At 43.3% G+C, this 19,809-nt stretch overlaps 1 protein-coding gene across 1 annotated transcript in view; it reads right to left on the reverse strand.

Annotated features, from left to right (window-relative positions):
• The window catches only part of LRRC8D (leucine rich repeat containing 8 family, member D), a 114,028-nt gene extending 95,343 nt beyond the window's left edge, over window positions 1–18,685 (reverse strand). The window contains exon 1 of the mRNA XM_012661151.1: window positions 18,389–18,685. The gene's annotated coding sequence lies outside the window, so the exon portion shown is untranslated. The remainder of the gene's footprint in view (window positions 1–18,388) is intronic.
• Window positions 18,686–19,809: the final 1,124 nt, after the last annotated feature.

A 19,809-nucleotide genomic window follows, 5' to 3' on the forward strand; every position in this document is an offset into this window, starting at 1 on the left:
GTATGAAGTAGCAAAATATGAGTTGATAGAAAATAAGTCACATGTCATTATCTTAAATACATCAATTGTTAATTATACATAATGGAGTCTAAAAAGAAGAAAAACAATTTATGAATAATTTAAGGTTGCAAAATTAGATACTTTGATTATCATCTCCTTTCCTTGTCTGTAGTAGAATGGCCAAGGCAAACAGCATGAAAGAGAAACAAACCGCCTGAAAAATCCAGAAACTGGAGCTAGGTGTGGTAGCTCACACCTATCTACAATTCCAGTATTTTGGGAGGCCCAGAAGGGAGGATTGCTTGAGGCCAGGGGTTTAAGACCAGCCTGAGCAACAGGGTGTGGTGGCATTCACCTGAAATCCCAGCTATTCAGGAGTCTGAGGCAGGAGGATAGATTGAGCCCAGGAGTTTGAGGTTACAGTCAGCTAAGAAAATCCAGAATATCCAGAATCTTTATTATGAACTTTTGAAAACTTACTCACCAATTTTTTAACTAACCCTAGTTCAGTAAATGCTAACCACTTTGCGTATATTCCTGATAACAAACTTGAGGTAGGAATTATCTTTATCTTCATATCACAGATCAGAAAACAGACACAGAGACATCTGTAACCTGCCTAAAATCACACTGCTAGTAAATACCAGAACTCAGGCAGCCTGGAAGCCACGAAGTCTAATTTTGACCAACATATTTTATTACCACTAAGGCACAACTGGATCGGGTTTGCTTTCTCTAGCGTGGAAGTTCACAGGGTACGCTGGGGTGAAGGGCTCACAGATTTTCCTGTTTGCAGCAAGAATGTAACCACTGGCCGTAGGTAGACTAGGCTGCTGCTGCTGGAAGTCAGGGATGTAGAGCCTGGGACACATTGCTGAATAAATGAATATTTAGAAGAAAAGAAAGATATCTGCAGAATGAAAAAACCAGGAAGAAGGGCTGCTTTCTCACCTTGACCAGAATCCTGGATTTCAAGGCTCCAGGATTGCCTGGCTACGTTACAACTGAATTAGCAACGGAAGGGAATGCAATGAACCCCAGGTACTTTGATCGATCTTGGTAACGCAGCTGATACAGTGTCCTGTGAAATCAGGATCGCTAAATCAACTGTAACCTATGTTGCTACAACAACCACATAGGATTTAAGCAGGCTAGAAAGAAAAACACTGGCTACATCTACTAGTATGATGAAGAAAAAAGCCACAAGGAACAGAATTTGATCTGTATTCAAAAGTAACTTAGAAATTATTCACACCGTTATAATCAGATTTGCACATAACATTAAGTTGGTAGGTGTGAAAGGGCAAATGGGGGCAAGCCAATTGACTTAGTTAAATTAACAGAGACATGAAGAAAAACAAGAAGTTTAGTTGCATTTTTCCTCCCTCTAATTTGCAGGGAGTGGCTAAGGATGTCCAATGGGTAGTAACCACCTCCAGACCTGAAATGCCAAGACTGAACTAAGTAAAGTGAGCCATAGCAAATAGATACATGTTTAAATTTTTAGGACTTCAGGTCTGAACCTCACAAAGTATGACCCTATTATTCCAAACACCATCAGAAATGATATTCCTTTCAACAAGATGATTTTGTTAGGAAAACCCAAAGAAAAGAAGGGGCTCAAAGGCTGAATTTGGAGGTCGGATGAAAAAGTCAGTGGTGTACGTATAATCTGGTCCCACTACAAACGTGCTGCACAGGCAGAAGGTCATGAGAATGGTTTGGAAACACATGGCAGGATAAAGAATAACAGAGAAGGGGGAGAGAACTAAAACTTGGATTAACATTATTATTTTAAGCATAAATTATAATTTTTAATTTCTTTAATGTTGAGAAATAGCTTCTCCCATGGGAGAACTGTTTGTCTTCCCAGCAAAAATTTTACTTTAAAAGTTAATAGTTGATTTAGACTCAAGAAATGAGAATAAGAGAGGTCTGTAACATTTAAAAAAAAAAATCGCTTATATTCGGGGTGGGTCCCAGGAAATGTAAAAGTGAGCGTCATTTCATGCAGCTCCTAAGAGACTGAAGAACTGAACATTAGCTCCGTAGCCAACATGAAAGGGAAGGTTCTTTCCCAGATATGGGCTCTAAGTATATCCTAGCAAGCTTGTTTATGGGAGGAAAACATATGTTTCTAGAAAATAAAAAGCCCTGAAAGGAAAGAGGGGTCACTACATAATTAAAACTTCCTATCCTAACATGTCACCCTTATTACTCACTACTCTCACTTGCAATTTGTATAGTCATATCTTAAAAGTCAAGCTCTTAATATGTGAGCAATACAGGGAAGGAATCTTTGGGTCATCTGCAGAATTAATGGCAATAACTGCAACAGCAGCTAAGTTAACATTTGAGTGTTAACTATGTGCCAGCATAGTTAATACTCGAAGCATTTTACATAAACTATTCTTACAACCAACCCTAGCAGGTAAATACTGTTAAATCTTCACTTTATAGAAAGTTAAATAACTTTCCTGTGGTCTCATGACTAGAAAGTGGCAGAGCAGAATGAAAACCTAGGCAGCAGATTCCAGAGCTCATGCTCTACCAGAGACTGTCAATGTATTATTTTCTTCTAAATAAACAACAACAAAAAAGGAGAAATTTGGCACAAGGGCATAAAGATTAGAGCTGTGCTACATTCTAGATACAAATGAAAAACTGTATGTGAAAAATTTCAGTCAAATGACAATGCTATGAGATTACTGCTTAATATTTATAGAGAATAAAAAGTAGGCTGGGTGTGGTGGCTTGCGCCTCTAATCCTACCACTTTGGGAGGCCAAGGCAGGAGAACAGCTTGAGGTCAGGAATTTGAGATCACCCTGACTGGTAGAGACTCTGTCTCTACCAAAAAGAAAGAAAAAATAGAAAAATCAGCTGGGTGTGGTGGTTGTGCCTATAACCCCAGCTACTTGGGAGGCTGAGGCAAGTTGATCACTTGAGCCCAGGGGTGATCTATGATGATGCCACTGTACTCTAGCCCAGGTGACAGAGCAAGATCCTGTCTCAAAAAAAAAAAAAAAAGACAATAAAAAGCAAACTATAAAACCTAAATAGACAGATCTACCCCAAAGTTTGATGATTGGCACCTTCCCATGGTTTAAAAAATCATTCACAGAATGACAAATCCCAAATTAGCCTCAGCTTAGATTTTTCTCCCAAATGCCCCAATGCCCTCAGGATCCCTTCACTCACCAGACGGCACTCACAATCACTTGCTAGGCCTTCTAAACACAATTTCCCAGGCCCTACCCCAGATGTGCAGCATCAGAATCACTGGATGGTGTGCTTCCGGAATCTGTCCATTAAAGAATCTCCCAGGTGACCCTAAGGTGTAGTTCAGTTGGGGAATCCCTGCTGCAGACATTCTACTCCTTTCTCCACTCTACCACCAGAATCACTGAAGTCAGAGAGTAGAGCAAATTACGTCCCTTCTTAAGAACCTTCAAAGCAATGGAATGAAGTCCAAATTCCTTAACAGGCTGCTCTAGGCTCTCCATAATCTGTCCCAAACTGTTTCTCTAGTCTCTGTTCTTCCTACATCCCTCACTCTGTCACAACAGCATTCCCCAAACATGTTCCATACTTTCATACCTGCACATTTTGCTACTCCAATGTTCCCTCAGCTCCCCCACCAATCACCTGCCATCCTCTTTCTCCTCCTTCAAAGCTCTGCTTAAGTTATTTTTCCTTGTGAAAACTTTCCTGATCTTTCCAGTCAAAAATCAGTCTCTCCTTCTGGGCAAATGTCTAAAATATTTAGCTAATGCAAGAATTACAGCATATATACTGCACATTGTGCTGAATTATATTATACCAAACTGTTTACATGCAAGTCTGCAAAGCAGGGGCATATCTTACTTATCTTTCATATTGTGGATGAGATACAAACAGACCTAGGTTCAGGGTTTAGTCCTTGCAGTTACGTACTAGCACTGTAACCCTGGGCAGGTTATTTAAACACGCTGAGCCTCGGTTTTGTAACCTTTGAATTGGGACTCCAATGACAACAACCTTCAGGGCTGATACGAGGATAAAAAATGAAAAGTGTCCCATTATGGACCACCTAAAATGCACTAACATGATAGCTGTTGTTATTATTATTAATTGTTAACTTTTGTTTCCCATTTTACTACAGTACACTGCAGATACAGTAAGTGTTCAAAAAGCATTTGCTTTTACTTTTAAAAAAAAGAGCATTTCCTTTCAAAGTAATAAACATTGATTTCTTAAAGTCCTTTCCCCTTACCCAATTTTGTTGCATAATACTTCTATTCCTATTTTATTTCTAGTCTATTTCTACTCTCCTTCTTTCCTTTAAAAATCAATGTACAAAATTCTAATGAACAAGCCCTGCCAGTGTCCCTCCTACTCCGGCTTGGCTTTTTGCTTTGAACTACAGTAACTGCCTGCAGCCACGGAGTCCCTGCCCAGAGAATCGCCTGCTTCACCCTTGCAACAAACAGCACTTTGTAAGCAAATTGGAGGCGAGCCCAGAGTAGGAGGGGGAAAAACCAAGGAAAAGGAATTAGGACCAGAAACTGAGCTGACACCCACACTACCCTTCACACTGTGACACAGGTAAGGAGGGGACAGGAAAGGAAGGGTGTTCAGATCAACACAAACCTTCCCCAACCACTCCCAAGGACCTACCCCACCTGCACTCATGGAAAATGGCTCCAAGACTCAGAAAGGACATGCTGGTCAGCTCACTGCCTAACACACAGCTATTGTTGTTAATAAAATACTGTCATATATAATTGCTTCTTATCCTCACCAAACCAATCATATTGCCATTACTGTCCCCTCTCCCATTAACAGGAAATGAAACCCAAGGTCACACGAGTCCACTGGAGAGAGGGCTGGGACCAGAACTCAAGTCTTTTAAGCTTCCTAGGTCCTTCCCACTGCCTTATATCAATTGCAAAAAGCAATTTCAAAAACTCTGTTAGCAGCTCACCAAATGCACCAGTTGTAAAGGTAAAACAAGATAGGTTTTGTGCTCTTAAAAACAATTCTGGTGCCAAGGATGAGGGTTGTCACAGCAACAAGGCTCCAACTACAGCCTTTAGAATATCAGTCCAGTATTTTAGTACAGTGTTCCAGGAAGATCTTTTAGTCAGCTTGCTGTTCCTAGACGGAAACTGTCTTGACGATTTCATTTGTTCAGTTGGCTCAGGGAGGCAGTATAAGGGAAGGAGTATGATTTTCTTTCTTTCTTTTTCAGTCAAACTCTGATGTTGACTCTAAGACTGAGGTGATGTGAAAAGCAAAAGTTTCTAAAGCAAATTTGCGATTGTTGCTATGAGAGAGTACAGAGACAATAATGCAGTCCTCAAAAGCACAGATCCTAAAGCCATGACAGCTTGAGTTCAAATCACAGTTCTGCTGCTTACTAGCATATGACCTTGAATTACTCAACTGTTCATGATGATTGGGAGAGGCAGCCAGACTGGAGAACCCAGCCTTGGCCTCCTCTGCTACAAAATGGGGCTGCTGTGAGGAAAAATGAGCTAATATATGTCAAGTGCTCCAAACAGTGCCTGGCACACCGCAAGGACTCCCTAAGTGTTTCTCATTACTACTTCTAGATTAGTCACCTAGGATTGAATTCTTTTTTAGGTGTACTTTTAATAAGAAAGTTAAAGACAACTTCTTGTACAACTTGTTAACCCATAATGCCCAAAACTAGTACAAAGATTATTTACAAGTTTCACTTCCTGATAGGATCTTCCAGGATTTCCATCTGTGGACTAGAGCCCCTAGAAGGCTAAGCAGCGGAATCTGAAGAATTTTCTTTCTTCCCAGCAACAGTGTAAGGAAATCTGCATCCATTCTTTCAATACCACAAATGAGTTCCCATAATGAGAAAAAAAACAAAGATCCTTATTGCATTACAGCTATATGGAGGTATATTTTTAAATGCATTTACTCTGAGAGCAAGCAAAGGGTTAGAAATTTAAAGTTACGCAGTTAAGAAAGTGCAGTTCAGGCCGGGCGCGGTGACTCACGCCTGTAATCCTAGCTCTCTGGGAGGCCGAGGCGGGCGGATTGTTTGAGCTCAGGAGTTCGAAACCAGCCTGAGCAAGAGCAAGACCCCGTCTCTACTAAAATTAGAAAGAAATTAATCGGACAACTAAAAATATATAGAAAAAATTAGCCGGGCATGGTGGCGCATGCCTGTAGTCCCAGCTACTCAGGAGGCTGAGACAGGAGGATCGCTTGAGCCCAGGAGTTTGAGGTTGCTGTGAGCTAGGCTGACGCCACGGCACTCTACCCAGGGCAACACAGTGAGACTCTGTCTCAAAAAAAAAAAAAAAAAGAAAAAGAAAGTGCAGTTCAGATCACACAGGGAAGACAGTCCTAAGGACTGGAATAAAACCTGTGGATGAATCAAAAGGGTTTTTTTTTTCTAGAAAATGCTGAAACTCCAGAAACTGTGCACCATATGCTTGGAGTTATTAAGAGAAAAATGCTTTTAAAAATCCCCTTAGACTAGGATTCGAGACTCAGTTGGTAATAGAGATCTGTTAAAATATTACCACTCTCTTCTCTTTCAAAGAGGATATATATACAACAAATTACCCTTAAACAACATTGGATTTTCTCCAGAAGAGCAAATAAAACTAAAGACAGGAGCACTAGTGGGATCAGAGTACAGGTGAGTTACGTGCTGCACAGGGACACTCCACCAGAGGAGAGGGTTAAACCCAGTGGATACTGTCCTCCAACCAGTGTGCCCTAGAACAGGGCAGATGCAGCCCTGCTGACACCATTAAACACAAAGGGACCATGAAGGTTGGTCCAAGGGGCCCTGAGCACACCAGCTCTCCATAAACAAAACAAGCTGGTGCCCCAAACCATCAAACCATCTTTTCTCTGGGGTCTGCTGTATATACTCCCTAAGACAATGTTGTAGTTTGGTTTAAAAAAACAAGTGTTGCTTTGTATTCTGACATAGGCAGCTTTTCACAATGCAAACATTTTCCAGCTTTCTTGGTTTACTTTTTGCTATCAGCTGTTCTATGGCCTACTCTCTTCTTTTCCTTACTCCATAGTCTCCTTTCTGACATCAACCCTTTCCCCTTCCTTTTCATTCCAATTTCCCCTTTGCATAAGCCACGACATAAGTTAACTTGAATGCACTAGGAATGGCAAAATAATAGCATTCTTTGCCCCTCCCACACAGATTCTGTACTATTTCTAAATATTCATCAGGTCGAATTTTTCCCTTTCTCATGTAAGGATTCCTCCTTTTTTCTCTTCCCCATTTATCCCTAAATCAATTTTAAGATATGAAGAAATCTTCCTCCCTCATCGTCTGGGATAGATTATTTCTTTACTCAACTCCAAGTGGCTTGTACCCCTCACAGTACTCCTGTCCCATCTGTCCCCTCCCCCCTTATACCTGTACTCTCCCTGAACCTAGTACTCCTCAGGTAGGACAACCCCTTCAAGTACATCCACTTCAGGTTGTGAACTAAAATAAAATCTTAAGCCCTGCCAGCTGACTGACTGGACTCCCTCTTGACCAAGAAGAACCCAGAAAAACTTTAAACCTGAGTCGGTGGCCATGAGGAGAAGGGATGTCAGCCATGTCTTGTCCTGTTCCTTCCCTTCAAGAGCTTTTTGTAACAATAAGATATCTTCTTATTTTTTATTTTTTTTTTGAGACAGGGTCTTGCCCTGTCACCCGAGCTAGAGTGCAGTGGCATCATCACAGCTCACAGCAACCTCAAACTCCTGGGCTCAAGCAATCCTCCAGCCTCACCCTCCTGAGTAGCTGGGACTGCATGTGCATGCCACCACGCCCAACTAATTTTTCAGTTTTTTTTAGAGACAGTTCTCACTAAGTTGCTCAGGCTGGTTTGAACTCCTAGCCTCAAGCGATCCTCTGCCTTGGCCTCCCAAAGTGCTAGGATTACAGGTGTGAGCCACTCCTCCAGCCAAAATTCTAAATCATGAACAGGCCTAAGGCCATGCAAGACATAGCTTAAACCACACCTTCAGGCCATCAGTTTACTTAATAGATCACTTGAGTTTCCATAAATGATGGTTAGTCTCTGATTAACAGATATCCTTACCTTAAGTTAAAACATTCCAAGTCTTTACACCAAGCTTCATTTCTTTAATCAAACACAAATTAAAGAATCTTTAAACCCACCTATAACCTATAAGGCATCCCCCCCACCCTTGACATGTCTCACCTTTTCAGGCCAAATCAATGTATGCCTTCTATGTATTGACCTATGCTCTTACATGTAATTCCTGTCTCCATGAATGTATAAAAACAAACTGTAACTCAGCTACTATGGGCACATTTTCTCAGGACCTCTTGAGGCCATGTGCTCCAGACTAGGTCACACACATTCAGCTCAGAATAAACCCCTCTAAATTACAGTTTGGGTTTTTTTTTCCATTAACAGGTGTAATTTACCAAATTTAAAGGTCAGAGGCCAGGCATGGAGGCTCATGTTTGTAATCCTAGCACTCTGGGAGGCCAACGTGGAAGGGTCACTTGAGGTCAGCAGTTCGAGGCAGGCCTGAGCAAAAGCGAGACCCCCGTCTCTACTAAAAATAGAAAACTTAGCTAGGCATGGTGGCGCATGCCCGTAGTCCCAGCTACTCAGGAGGCTGAGGCAGGAGGATGGCTTGAACCCAGGAGTTTGAGATTGCAGTGAGCTATGATGAGGCCACTGCACTCGGGCAACAGAAAAAATAAAAATAAAGGTCAGAAATTGTTATCACTATAAATATGGGGTTTTAGGTTTGTTTTGTTCTGCTCTGTGTATATTTGGGGGGACACAAAAACATGAAATCAAGTTTTGATTTGTTTCAATTTAAACCGATTCTTAAAAATGTGTTGTGCTTTCACTCAAATCCCATACTTCCATTTATCTGGCCACTCAAGGGCTATCTATCTCTAAGGGTCTAAGCTCACAGGCTGTTTCCAGCCCACAAAGCTATTTTGTTTGGTCTACAGGAAGTTCTTATTTAAAATGTTGAGTTAGCCAACTTTTTAAAATCAGATTTTACATAATAATCCAGATTCCTGGCTAACAGCGTAAAATCAGAAGATCTGGCAACATTGGCCCAGATTGGTGGCTAAACAGACCCACTTGAGACAGAACTTCCATTTTCTAGTTCCGTCCAGGCCCAGCCCCCACTCCCTCCGGATTACCCTACCCTGAGGGTGAGTACCACCTGCCACAAATCATCTTATGCGAGGCCCACTTCAGGCAAGGGTTGGTATTTGCCTAAGACCCCCAGGCTACAGCTAGTATCCAATTCTAACTTCTCCCTGATTAGTGCAGAAATTACAGATGTACAAAATTTCTGCTTGGAACAGAATTTACCAAGTACAAATAATTTATAAGGAAAATAATTCAGAACTAAGTGAGAGAGAAAATGTTTTGTAATAGAAAAATATTTTAAAAGAACTAAGTTGAGGCCGGGCGCAGTGGCTCACGCCTGTAATCCTAGCTCTCTGGGAGGCCGAGGCGGGCGGATCGCTCAAGGTCAGGAGATCGAGACCAGCCTGAGCAAGAGCAAGACCCCGTCTCTACTAAAAAATTAGAAAGAAATGATCTGGACAACTAAAAATATATATAGAGAAAAAATTAGCCAGGCACGGTGGCGCATGCCTGTAGTCCCAGCTACTCGGGAGGCTGAGGCAGGAGGATCTCTTGAGCCCAGGAGTTTGAGGTTGCTGTGAGCTAGGATGATGCCACGGCACTCTAGCCCGGGCAACACAGTGAGACTCTGTCTCAAAAAAAAAAAAAAAAAGAACTAAGTTGAAGAAAAAGCGTACTTTTGTGTGTAGTAAGGGGGTGTAGTTGTGTGAGACGTATAACACTGCAGCCCACTTCCTAATTTGCACTTTATTATTGCCTAAATGTTAATATGAAAAATAAACTGTTAAAACAGAAATTTTAAAGGAATAAATTCACTCCACTAAAGCTGTTATACTTGAGTATAATAAATGTATCAATAAAACAGACTATGAATATGATATAGATACATGGAAATTTATTTATTCATTCTTTTTTACTGTGAGGATATGGATGATTATTTGTTTTTATTGCATATATTTGTTATGGCATTTATTCAGCTAAGACATAACACCTTAGCAAACATTAGCTACATCTTTACATAATATTTTTATGTAGTTACTCTAGTGTCAGATGTAATCAGGAGGAGGGTGCTTACTGTGTACTATTACAAGTGGCATTCTATCATCAATATTGGTGATAAAATAGGGATAGAAAAAATATCAAAATCTGACTCTCTTCTTTGTGTAACAGAAATATTAATAGGTATTGTAAAATGAATACAAAGGAATCTAATTAGAGAAATGAGAAAGAAGAGTATAGTAGATAAGAGACAATGGGCTTTGATGTAAAACAAGTCTGGCTTCAAATTCCAACCTCCACCACTTCTGTGTGATGTTTTTGCAAATTACATGACCTGTGTGTCCTGGCCTCATTACATCACCTGTAGAGTAGGAATAAGTCCATTTTTCACTCAGAATTGTTTTGGGAATTAAATGAGAATGCATGTAAATTCCAAGGTGTAGGTTTGAACAGTCAGTAAATGCCTAATAAATGGCAGTTGTTGTGTAACCTGGGGTATTCCATAACTTGTCCAACTACTTCTTAGCCAACTAAGTTTAAAAATAATCATATCTGAGAATAAACTGATTTTAAAAGCCTATTCAGTAGGGTGCCAGTACAAGCACCATGGGGACCCAAGACTTTGAATTTTGAAATATTTCTTAGATTTGGGTTGGGAACAACCAGTGAAAAGAATGTTGACTGATGGCATTTCACACCTGTCTGATGGGTTCTGTCCTGTCTCCATAGCTTGAGATCCAGAGGGGCAACTTTCTCTTGGCCAGCAGCCTTTGGAGAGCAGGGTGTCTGCACCTCCTGTCTTCTCCCTGCCCTGTAGAACTCATTGCAGTGCTGGCTATCTGTTGATCTTAAGATGTAGCAATGGGATTTATGTGTTGCTGGGGAAGTGAAGCCTTCTCTGGCAATGTTCCTAATTATTACCAGCAAGCAGAGAAGGAAAAAACAAAGGTAAGAAAAAAATGCTTGTAATGGAATCTAACACCTCATTGATGAGCCTTCCCCAATAGCAGGTGTCAAGGGGAGAATAGAGACATCTTGAAAACCTCATAGCAGTGATAGTTCCCAGACTTTTGATTTCACGGGCCAGTAACATTTTAAAAAAGACTGTCATAAAATTGCCAAGTTAAAACCAGAGCAAGAAATGACAGCAAAAAACAAACCCATCACTATCCTTTCATAAAATGGGGGAAAAAATACCCCCCAAAACTCTCAAAGAACACTCGAAGAAGGAAGGACAATCCAAGTTTTTCTTTTTGAAGGCCCCTTAAATTGAATAAACATCGCACTAAAATTGAAAGTGGAAAGTTTACTGCATTGTCTTTTTTTCTTCTCATTTCTCCATGGGCTGGTGAAACTGTCATCATGGACCCACTCTGGAAACGACTGCTCAGGAATAGACTGAGAGTGCGTCCCATCATGCTACCCATTCCAGGATGCACTGTCTCATGGAGGCCCCGAAGGCCACACTGTGGACCATCTGCTGTCTGGGTCACCACCTTCTAAGGAGACTGATACATCCTTGAACCTCCTTGTTTGTCTTAACCAATTATGGGCTTGTCAGCCACTCAATGTTTCAAAATCTGGCACTGCAATCAGTACCTTTGTGTATAACTCTGTAAGGTGGTTCTCAGCCTTGGCTGCACATCAGGATTACTTGGGAAGTGGGGGGTATTTTCTAAACTAAACTCCACCTCCAGGGATTCAGACTCAATAGGCATGGGGAAGGGTCTGGACATACATATTTTAAAAATATTCCCCAGCCTGGGGTTATTTTAAAAATAATCCCAGCCAGGGTTAAGGAAAACCATATTTATTTGCATTCACCCTGAATTTATGTTTTATAAAGCTTTAAAGTATACCTCTTCATTCATTCCTCTGGGTAACAAATACTAATGAAAGGCCTGCTATGCACAAGGCACTAGAAAATCAGCGGAGAACAAGGCAGGTATACCCCTGCCTTGCACCGATGGAGTACTGGAGCATAAAGACAAGGAGGCAAACAATTAAAATATGACATTCAGGCTTACTGGAATTCAGTGAGCATCAAGGCTGTCTATATCCCTATCCTTGTCATTTCATCGGCCTCAATAACATCTTTCAGCTGACTCTTTTCAGATGCTAGAAATCCTAATATTTTTATCAGAGAAACAGATGGGCGAGGGACCCTGTCCTCGTGAAGCTTACATTCTAGCAGGAATATCCAAACTTTCTAGATGCCATTGCATTGCTCATTCCAACTCTAGTGTCTTTCCTAAGGTTAGGCGCCCTGACTTTGAACAAAGCACAGTGGAAACTCAATTAAGACAGTTTTCTGGGGTTTTCTCCAAAATCTCTTTGATGAAGTTTAGCATTTCCTGTCCTTTTTATCTATAAAAGCAAGTTAGGACATTGTGAAAATATCTGCAGAACCCTTCTCTGGGTTTTTCCAAAAAAACACCATCCCATGATAATTCCATAATTTCCCTTAATACCCAACCTCATATTGACCCACAAAGAAACTCACCTGCAAATCTTCTGATGACTAATACATCCCCTAGTGTGGTTTCCTTGGAGTAAATCCCCATTGATTAGATATTTCATAATCCAAAAGAGCTTACTGTCATCTGTAAACCTAGAAATTTCACTGCATGCTCCATCTTTTGGATCAATTATGTAAATAAGACCCAAGGGACCCTACTGTTTCCACACCTCTAAGCAAAGAAGAAATCTTCATCCTTAGCCTTTATTTGTGGTAGATAGATTCTAATGCCCACTCTCACTACCTGCGTAAAACTTAAGCTAATCACATCATTTTCCTGTGCCTGGATATTCTCATCCATAAAATTCAAGGGTTGATCACTTCCCGCTATAATATTCTTTTTATTCAAAATGATACAACTGAATGCTTAATTCCAAGGTGACTTCAACTCTGACCCAGCCTTTGAAAACATAAAGGGATAATATCTAAAGGTTTTCAATGATTACCCCTCAAGAAATCTTACACATTCACAAAACATTCCTTCTTCTCATAGGAATAGCCTTCATCCCCAGAGGATATAAACAGATTTCCCATGTGGACCAGTGCAGAAGCGAGACCAAGCAGACTGTGCCATCTGGACAGACAACACATCAACAAGGGATTAGGGCACAATGGACATTCATAACAAAGAGGCTGCACATGTTGGCTATGAGATTTAGAATTTTGCTCCAGCACTCCTTCAACACTGAGATAGCTACCATCCAAACCAAGTAATTTATTTAAAGCTAGTTTGTTGGACAGATCTAGAGCATTTGGAGAACTTGGCACTAAATCATCTGGGATGTCTAACCTGCCTGCTTCTGGGAGTGGTAATCTCCTAATATCTTCTCAGTGAAGATGTGAAATCCAAATTAAGCATGAAATTACACCAATGACAAGTTAAAGCCCAGCTCCGGGAAAAAGGTTTGTTTCTGAGCCTCAATCTCTCTCCTTCCTTAAATGTAAAGCCATAACTAATTAAGTATTTGGGGCACACCAGCAAAAAAGAGAAAAAAACAAAGCTTTGCCGGAGTGGGAACCAAGTTCATATATGTGGTTTTGCCAGTTATCCTGTCTACCTTCTCACAAATTTTAAAAGCAACTCTGATTTGAAAACCTTTAAATTTGCATGAAACATTAGAAACTGTCTTCCAGATATCTACACAGAATTACAAAGATTCCAGAGGATGGAGTACAGATTTTAGAATCTTGCAACAGACACAAACAATTTCAAAATAGCACCTCAGGTGCAAACATTTCGAGAGCTAAATGTAATGTGGTTTGGCCACAAAGACAGATTCCTCAAAAGCCCCCAAATTAAGGGCTAATCAGTCCCTGGAACTCACCTCCATCTCTGAGCACCCCCAGCTCTCACAGAGGATGAGTAGTGCCCCAAACTACTAGGTTACATGTAGTAGTAAGTAAGTGACTGAAGTTTTCAGCAAAGTCATTCTCCATTTCTAATTAAAAGGCAGAATCAAAATTCAAAAATCTCAAAAGGCTGGAAGACTGGACCAACATAAACAGGATAATGTTGAAAAGTAACAACAACAAAAAACATCCACTCAACTTCTCAGAAAAAAATTGCCCAATAAATACAGGATGCAGCAGCTCATACAGCAAATATCTGGGAGTTTTGAGTATCCATAACCTGACTATCTAATACATGAGTCTGTGCTAGGTGCTGCTTTGGAAAAAAAAAAAGGCAATTGTAAGCTTAAGCTGCAAGGAATACACGTTAATGCCTAGGTCTCAGTAGACAGTTTTCCCACTGTACCCTTTATTGACCAGATCAAATCTCAATTACCATATTCAATTCCAGACTCTCCATGAAAGATGCTGCCAAAGGGAGACAAACCATGTTCCATTCATGACTGAAAAAAATCAGGACTAGTTTGCATTAGAAAAGTTAATTGAGAGGAAGGGGACACCATACCCTCTTTGTGCGTTCAATTGGTAGTCCTGTGGCAGTGGGCAGCTCCAGAAGAACAAAATCAATGCAACAAAGTTTCAAGGAGACAGTTTCCAGCTCAAATAATAATAATACAAACAGTCCAAGGATGAGACATCTTCATAAGTAGAATTTACTGTCCCTGGGATATTTAAACAAAGGCTACCTAGCAAGTGTAAGAATTTACTAAAGTAAATAAGTTAAGACTGGATGTGGTGTCTCACATCTATAATCCCTGCACTTTGGGAGGCCAAGGTGGGAGGATTGCTTGAGGCCAGGAGTTCAAGAGCAGCCTGAGCAAGAGTGGGACCCTGTCTCTACAAAAAATAGAAAAATTAGCTGGGTGTGGTGGTACACACCTGTATTCCCAGCTACTTGGGAGGCTGAGGCAGGAGGATCCCTCAAGCCCAGGAATTTGAGGTTGCAGTGAGCTATGATGATGCCAGGGCAACAGAGTGACACCCTGTCTCCAACAACAACAAACAACAAGTTAGACCAGGGCCTCTCTAAAATGCCAATATTACACTACCCTACTAGCTCATCTGCTATGATTTCCCTTGAATCTGCCCCTTTCTTTTGAAAGATCCTAATCACTTCAGGCCTGAGCATAGAAGTCTCCTAGATTGGCTTTCTAACCTCAAAGGTATTCTTCCTCAGATGTCAAGAACCTCCTCCTTTCAAGACCTATCCTGAGATGTAACTTTATTCTCAGAATGCCACAGTGCCATTCAGGTTCACTGTCCAGGGCAGCATTTCTCAACCTCGGCACTGTTTTTCTTCTTTAAAATTTAATAAATAGTCTCCCAGCTAATTTTTTCTATTTTTAGTAGAGACGGGATCTCGCTCTTGCTCAGCCTGGTCTCAAACTCCTGACCTCAAGCGATCCTCCAGCCTTGACCTCCCAGAGTGCTAGGATTACAGGCGTGAGCCACCACACCCAGCCAACCTTGACACTATTGACATTTTGGACAGGATCATTCTTTGTTTGGTGGAGGTGGGAAGGATGCTGTCCTGTGCACTGTAGTATGTTTAAGTCACATCCCTGGCCTCTATCCACTAGATACCAGTAGCACCTGCCCCTAGCTATGATAACCAGAAATGTCTCCAGACATTGCTAAATGGCTGCTAAGAGGCAAAACCTCCCTCTGCTGAGAACCGCTGGTCTTGATGCAAATGATTAACACCACTGACTTGTGGTTAAGTTTTCTACTAACTAGGTTCCCTCCACCCTCCTTCATTAGTCATATTTTCTGCTCCAAATCCCTGACTACTGTCAAAAGTCAATTCTGCTTTACTCCTCTCTCCCAACACACACAACACTTTCATCTGGATCCAAACACCTGAATTCTTAGACAAGTGTGATTGTTTGCTTCTGGTGGTGTCCTTGCATGTATCTGTCTTATCTGCTCTCTGTGATTACTACAAAAATCTTCTCCTTCCTTGTTAAGGTCATACAGCACCCACTCTAGTACTCTACTTACTGCTGGTACTAATAAATATTAACTGGTGTTAGTTCAAATGTCAAACACCAGTTCCAATTAAAAATAAGTGAATTCCCTTACAAACTATCATTCCAAGAACATGTGATCATGAGTCCAAAGTTCTGACAAAATTTTGACTTTTTTTAATAGCCAGTGCCAATTTATACACAGTACTGAGAATGGAATCTAGTCTAATTTCCAAAATATAGCTCCCAAAACAATTTATTTGGACATGACAAACACATCAGAATTTTCTAAAGTTAATTTTTTAAAAAAGCTCTGCACAACATTAAAATTAAGGGGAAAAAGGCCAAGTTTTGACAAAGTTTTTTAAATGCTGGAAAATAGAGCAGGGAGAAAAAGATACAAGTATGGCTCAATATTTTAACTGTTGCATCGTAGGCTTCTCCACAGGGTAAGGGAAGGGGGAGTCACCTAAGGACAGTTTCCTCTCCAACCTTCAAATCTGTTTTGGTCAACAAAAGTTATACACACACACACTCAATAAAAAAGAGACAAATATAAGATAAAATGTTCGAATATATAAACTGTAACACTTAGAGATTTTGGAATTTTTTTCCAGCTCCATGGATGACCCAATCATTTTATGGTGGGACTCCCTAGGTAACCTGCAGAGACCAAACACTCCATAGTCAGAACCCTATTTTAACCACCTAAATTTAATCTCAGGTTCTTTCTTATCTTGCACATGAATTTTAACGGGGATTTAGTCAGTTGGTGTCAAGACAGGAGAAGCAAGAATTCCAACCCTGAACTGTCTGACAGCAGTCGTTTGTTCAGCATTTCTGGACTGTAAAAATAAATGTTGGCTGAAGACCCCAATTACTGGTTACCATGCGAGATTCTTCCCCACAGGTCTGTAAGAAGCAGAGGCCGCAGCAGCTTTGGCAAGGAAGGTCTGAATCACTGTCATTCTGGGCACTTGGAGGTAAACAGCCCTCACCATTACTGCAGATGGGAATTCCCTGCCTGTCCAGACTTTACCAACGTCCAGCACAGAGCACGTAATAGGTGTCCAACAAATGCTGCCTGAACGGAATTTTATTATTAAAGCTGCCAAGGAAAGTTTCCAGAAGTCAGCTCTTTACCCCTGTATCTCTTCCAAAATACATCCTCATAGCTTTCCTTGTCCAACAAAAAATATTTTTCAAATTCAAGGAGCAGGAAATCTGCAAAGCAACAGGAGCCAAGAGCCCAGGGGGCTCAAGTTGGGCCCCACATTTAGCTCGGACTCCCTAAGACCTATTCCCCACCTCTCTGCCTACCTCCTGAGTGCTCTCTCCCTGTCATCTTCGCCGTTCCCTTCCCACAACCTTACCTCCCCACCTTCGGCCACACACCCCACAACTGTGTACTCCTGGGACGTCACACCCCACCTCTTCATCACCAACAGGGACCTACCTCTCCTCCCCTCGACCTGCAGCAGTTCTTCACTGCAGCTGGCTTTTTAAAAAATCGAAAAATCTCATTTCTTTATCTATAAAGGATGCCCCAAATAAAGGGGAACAGAAAGCGGAAAGGCCCTATCACCCCTCCGGTAGCTGGAGGCTGATGGTCCTCTGGGCACCCAGCCCCAATTCTCTTTTCCAAGCCCCTGGACAGGATTCGAGCAGAAGTCCCGCTCCCAAGAGCCCACGCCTCCAAACAAGCTAGAAGCGGATTATACCGGTACCCAACCCGGAGATGGCCCGCGGCGGGCTGGGTGCACCTGCGGGCCGCCAGCTCCCTCCCACAGGCGCGGGGGCGGGGCGCGGGCCTTCGCCTCCCCGCCCCCGCCCGCCGGGCTCCCAGCGCAGCCCACCCGGCGCGGGAAGGAGGCGGAGGGGAGGCGTTTCTGGGGAAGTTAAAGGGCTCACCTATGGGCACCGGGCCGGCAAGGCCAAACACCAAACACCCACCTCCAGGAGGAACCAGCCGGGCTGTAACCGGCTCTCCGCGCCTTTCCGATGGGGCGGAGGAAAGCGAGAGAAGGGAGCGCGCGCGAGCGGGGTCAGGAGCCAGCCCCCTCGCAGGGCCCAGAGCCCGCGGCCGAAGCGCTTGGATTGCCGAAAGCGGAACAGTCTCTCGGGCGCGGGCGGTCTCAAACTGCAGCCCAGCTCCGCTCGTCGCCACCTCCTCCCGACCCCCCTCGTCGTCCCCAATCGAGTTCTCGGCCCCAGCCTCCGCTCGGGCCGCGGGGCCGCGCGCGGAGGGGCAGGACGCCTGCGCCGGGGTTGAGCGCTCCGGCTGCGGCGCCGCTCCACCTGCGCGTCGCCCTCCCTCGCAGCCCCCGGCCCCTGCCCGGAGAGATGCACACCGACCTTCTGGGGCAGCTCGGCCGCCAAGCCAGGCTTATGCTGAGGCGGGAGGTGGCGGCATCACCTGCGGCGGGCGGCGGCTGCACCGGGACGCGCCGGGGCGGCGAAGGCGCGCTGCGCCCTGGACCCTGCTCCCGCGGCCCCGCCCGCGGCTGCCACCTCGAAGCGCGGCGGAGGAGCCGGGGCACCACGGGCGGCGGCAGCGGCGGCGACGAGAGCAGCAGCACATGACTCTGTAACGAGGGGAATTAGACAAAGCGTAACATGGACTCCGGGCCCGTGCAGGCGCTGCAGCTCTGGGACCAACCGCAGCCGGCGAGCGTCGGGACTGGCCCGGCCGCAGCCAATGGGGCGGGCCCGGGCCTCCATGTGATTGCGAGCACTTTCCCCGCTTGCCCTGCCAAGCAAGCCCAGGGTCGGGGCGCTTCCGTAGCCGGGCGGGCCGGCTGACGACAGCCGGCGAGGGAGGTGGCTCGGGGCTGGGAACTGGCGGCGAGAGGCTTCTAGATGCCGAGCAGGTGCTTGGGGCACGGAAGAAGGGCAGCCGTATATCGCCGTAGCTGAAATACCTGTCAAACGCCCACCTGGGCAGGGCTCGGTGCCAGGCAGGCGCTGTTGCCACTCAGGTGCGAGGCAAGCTCAAGAAACTTCGCCTCTCCTGGGCGAAGGGGTCTATCCTGTCGATTAAAACTCTGATCTTAAGACTTGGCTGGGGGGTGGGGGTAGGGGTCGGTTATAGTTACAAAGTCATTTAAGCGCGGTCCAAGTCTAAGGAGAAAGTACCTACCTGGGATTTGGAGCACACAACTATATCTTGGCATGAATAGTTTCTCAACTTCATTTGTTCTGCCTCTGCTATTAAAGCTATATTGTAGAGTCAGTTCTTGTTTTCGTCTGAGTCTGCCCATTTGTCCCCATTAATTTTCGCCAAAGATGTCTTAACAACTGAAGCTGGCAAATTGAAAGGTTATTCTCAGCTAAGAGGGTTTTCCAACCTGAGAGTTTCCCCCCTTTTTTGTTGTAAGATCGAAGTTTCTGTGCAGTGTTTTTCGTGGGTGGGGAGAGGCAGGGACCAAGACCTAAAGTAAGGCAGGATGTTTGGAATTACTTGGTTCTAACAAAACGAATGGTTCAGCCCAATACTTGATTATCTTCTTTCGTCTGAATCCATGTGTTTCTGTGAACCATGAGAAGTCTAATCTGTCTTCTACCAAGATCTCTCCGTGTCAGCAAACAGTCAATCATCATTTACGCAACATCTAAATGCTCTTAATAAGCACGCTGCACAAAATGTTAGATACTCAGGAAGATGTCGGTTTAGATATAAAGAGGCACTAAAGAGAATGGTTTTCTAGGGTTTTAGGAAAGGATTCACAGAGGCGGTAGTAGAACTGACCCTTGGCTAGTGGGCATCTCGTCACCAG

This window comes from Propithecus coquereli, unplaced genomic scaffold (assembly GCF_000956105.1).
Source record: "Propithecus coquereli isolate 6110/MARCELLA unplaced genomic scaffold, Pcoq_1.0 Scaffold7, whole genome shotgun sequence".
NCBI classification, from domain to species: Eukaryota; Metazoa; Chordata; class Mammalia; order Primates; family Indriidae; genus Propithecus; species Propithecus coquereli.